Source organism: Tiliqua scincoides, chromosome 6, assembly GCF_035046505.1.
Source record: "Tiliqua scincoides isolate rTilSci1 chromosome 6, rTilSci1.hap2, whole genome shotgun sequence".
In the NCBI taxonomy this organism is placed as follows: Eukaryota; Metazoa; Chordata; class Lepidosauria; order Squamata; family Scincidae; genus Tiliqua; species Tiliqua scincoides.
In genome coordinates this window covers 79,716,379-79,720,770 of record NC_089826.1, presented here as the reverse complement: position 1 = coordinate 79,720,770, position 4,392 = coordinate 79,716,379, and positions in this window count along the sequence as shown.

Sequence of the window (4,392 nt, the reverse complement as noted above, 5' to 3'; positions counted from 1 at the left end):
TGAGAACCATTATGTTCCTTGGAATGTTTTTGTGACAAATAAGAAACAACATCGTTATCTTAAAAAAAAAAAAAATGGCTCTTATCCTTTAGGATTTAGTTCTGTGCAGGAGTAGCCCTGGCTGGGAGAATACTGAATATTTGGAGAAGAAGACTGAATTTCCAGCCAGTGGAAACACAATTTCTGGTCTCATGGAAGATGACAGACAGCAGTGCACAGGAGAGAAGGAAATGGCTGAGAAGGAATGGCAAGGGAGGAATAAAAACATAAGAACATAAGCCCAGCTGAATCAGGCCAAAGGCCCATCTAGTCCAGCTTCCTGTATCTCACAGTGGCCCACCAGATGCCTCAGGGAGCACACAAGACAAAAAGAGACCTGCATCCTAGTGCCCTCCCCTGCATCTGGCATCAGAGACAGCCTACTTCTAAAATCAGGACATTGTACATACCCATCATGGCTTGTAACCTGTGACAGATTGTTCCTCTAGAAATCAGTCAAAACCACTTTTAAAGGCATCTAGACTGGGCACCATCACCACATCATGTCCAAGGAGTTCAATAGACTAATTACAAGCTGGGTAAAGAAATACATTCTTTTGTCTGTTCTAACTTTCCCGCCACCATCCCCCACCATAAAATGGGGACATCCATTTTAGTGGATGTCCCCTGGTTCTGGAATATTTAAAGGCTGGTGGTCCCCAGGCCAGAGAGGACACCCTTTGAGTTTGGCCATACGTCTGGAAGCTGAACTGTAAAGGAGAGAGCAGGATGTAGTTTAGTTCTCTTTGATACCTCAGAAGAGCCCATGAACAAGAAACCTGCACTTCCTGCTGAGTCCTGACATGATCTCCTCATGGTTCCCCAGTAAAACCAATAGGTAATACCTATCCCCAAGCTCATCCCCAAGCTCATTACAAATGATTTTATGCAGCTTATAAAAGTTTGGCCAAAATATGTAGGTTAAATGTGTATTTGAAATTCGAAAGTTGGCATTCTGATTGTATAACCATTACACAACTCTGTGCAAGATTTTTATTTTTTATTTTTTGTGCAGCATGGAGAAATAGACTGGTACCGTTTGCATGGAATTGTCTGCATTTAAAGTACAAAAACAGGCAGTTTAGAGCTTTAGGGAAAGCAAACTCCTGCTGAGTAAAACTTGTTACGAAACTACAGCAGAAGAAAGGAAAAATATGTTTTTAAATGTTGTGTTTAGAGCAAGCTAGAGCCAGCTTTCCACTATATATTGTGAAATATGCAGTGAGCTGGAGTCAACTTCACAAAATTATCTGCAGAGGATCCTTGGATCGCTCAACTGGAATGCAGTCACACAGAATATGCCTGTACAACTTGCGATCCAACATTTCACAGATGAAAACAGAGGGAAACTTGTGACATCCCTATTTGCATATCGGGGATCACAGCCCAAGACCTCCCACTCCCTCCACCTCCTCCTTCATCATTGCCAAAGGCTCAACCCCACCTGCTGAACACATTTAGTTTGCAACAGACTGTCCATGACTAAGTCCTTGACCAACGTGCAGTACATCCCGGGGTGTCAACCTATGTGGGATTTGCAACCACACATTCGCTCCAATTGGGGGCTTATCTGTGGAAAAAGCCACACTAGTCTCTCCTCTGGTGCTGTCAGTCACCTTTATGGTCAATATTACAAGGTTCAAGGGACTGGCTTGGTTGGCAGGACTCTCTGATAGGCATGCATCCATGGCTGACTTCTGAGCCTTCTCCCTCCTCAGAGATTAAACTCCTAGTAACAAGGAGAAGGGCAGAGCTCTAAATAAGAGCAATTCATATTACAGCATAATCCTAACCCACTTTCCAGCACTGAGATAAGGGCAATGCAGCTCTGAGGTAAGGGAACAAACATTCCCTTTCTTTGAGGAGGCCTCCATGAGTGACACCCAACTGCAGGATGCTGCACATGTCCCATTGGCAGCACTATGCCAGTGCTGGAAAGCACTGGCCTAAGGGGTTAGGAAAGGGGTTAGGACTGCATCCTTAGTCTGCTATTGGAAAGACCTTGGGTGTGATACTATAGCCCAATCCTATAATACAGTTGAGGTGGCGCAGGCATGCTGTGCTGGCTCTTGGGTGATGGAAACATGCTCTAAGGCACATTTGTGCCAACTCAGGAGTCAGCTGGGCCAGAGCGGAGGCCTGTACTGGCTTGCCCGGGCTGGATCCAGTCCTTGTACTGGGCAGTGCAGGGGGTGGAAGAGGGTAGTGGGCAGGGATGGGAACTTGAGTCAGATGATTTGTCCGAGTAGCAAAAACACTGTGCTTTGTGTGGTCTTTTATATAAAACAATAAACTGTTTGATTCAGTTCAGTTGCAATTTTGGGTCTTTAGTATATTTATTTATTTATTTATTTATACCCCACTTTATCTCCCTTATGGCATTCAAAGCTGCTTCCAAACATGATAAAAACATACGCGATTGTAAAAAAATTTTTAAAATGTAATATTAAATAATTCAATGAGCCCAGAAATTCAATTGCCCAGAAATTCAATGAGCAACATAAAAGTCTCATTAAAAGCCAAGAGTGATAAAAATCAGATAAAACCAGCAGAAGATAATTAAAAACTGCCGCAGAAAACAAATCCGCATAAAAACCCCCAAGTGTCCATTTAAAAAAACTTAAAAGGCTAAAGTAAGAAGACATGTTTTTAGGCCGCACCAGAAAGCCTACAAGAAAGGATCGGTTTGTAAACTAAGAGGGAGCGAATTCCACAGAGTTGGTGCCACCATGGAGTAAGCCCTATTGCTTGCCACCATCAAACCCACCACCATGCACAGTGGCACTTGTAAAAGGGCTCTCGCCAATGGTATTGGTATTGGCAACCTTCAGTCTCGAAAGACTATGGTATCGCGCTCTGAAAGGTGGTTCTGGCACAGCATCTAGTGTGGCTGAAAAGGCCAATCCGGGAGTGACAATCCCTTCCACACCGGGAGCAAGTGCAGTCTGTCCCTGGTCTGTCTCCCTGGCTATGGGCCTTCCTTCTTTCCTCTTAGCCTCAGACTGTTGGCAAAGTGTCTCTTCAAACTGGGAAAGGCCATGCTGCACAGCCTGCCTCCAAGCGGGCCGCTCAGAGGCCAGGGTTTCCCACTTGTTGAGGTCCATCCCTAAGGCCTTCAGATCCCTCTTGCAGATGTCCTTGTATCGCAGCTGTGGTCTACCTGTAGGGCGCTTTCCTTGCACGAGTTCTCCATAGAGGAGATCCTTTGGGATCCGGCCATCATCCATTCTCACGACATGACCAAGCCAACGCAGGCGTCTCTGTTTCAGCAGTGAATACATGCTAGGGATTCCAGCACGTTCCAGGACTGTGTTGTTTGGAACTTTGTCCTGCCAGGTGATGCCGAGGATGCGTCGGAGGCAGCGCATGTGGAAAGCGCTCAGTTTCCTCTCCTGTTGTGAGCGAAGAGTCCATGACTCGCTGCAGTACAGAAGTGTACTCAGGACGCAAGCTCTGTAGACCTGGATCTTGGTATGTTCCGTCAGCTTCTTGTTGGACCAGACTCTCTTTGTGAGTCTGGAAAACGTGGTAGCTGCTTTACCGATGCGCTTGTTTAGCTCGGTATCGAGAGAATGAGTGTCGGAGATCGTTGAGCCAAGGTACACAAAGTCATGGACAACCTCCAGTTCATGCTCAGAGCTTGTAATGCAGGGAGGTGAGTCCACATCCTGAACCATGACCTGTGTTTTCTTCAGGCTGATTGTCAGTCCAAAATCTTGGCAGGCCTTGCTAAAACGATCCATGAGCTGCTGGAGATCTTTGGCAAAGTGGGTAGTGACAGCTGCATCGTCGGCAAAGAGGAAGTCACGCAGACATTTCAACTGGACTTTGGATTTTGCTCTCAACCTGGAGAGGTTGAAGAGCTTTCCGTCTGATCTGGTCCGGAGATAGATGCCTTCTGTTGCAGTTCCAAAGGCCTGCTTCAGCAGGACAGCGAAGAAAATCCCAAACAAGGTTGGTGCAAGAACACAGCCCTGCTTCACTCCGCTTCGGATGTCAAAAGGGTCTGATGTGGAGCCATCGAAGACAACAGTGCCCTTCATGTCCTTGTGGAAAGATCTGATGATGCTGAGGAGCCTGGGTGGACATCCAATCTTGGGGAGAATCTTGAAGAGGCCGTCTCTGCTGACCAGGTCGAAAGCCTTTGTGAGATCTATGAAGGCTATAAAGAGTGGCTGTCGTTGTTCCCTGCATTTCTCCTGCAGTTGTCTAAGGGAGAATACCATATCAGTGGTGGACCTGTTGGCTCGGAATCCACACTGCGATTCTGGATAGACGCTCTCTGCAAGTACCTGGAGCCTCTTTAGTACAACTCGGGCAAACAGCTTTCCTACAACGCTAAGGAGAGAGATG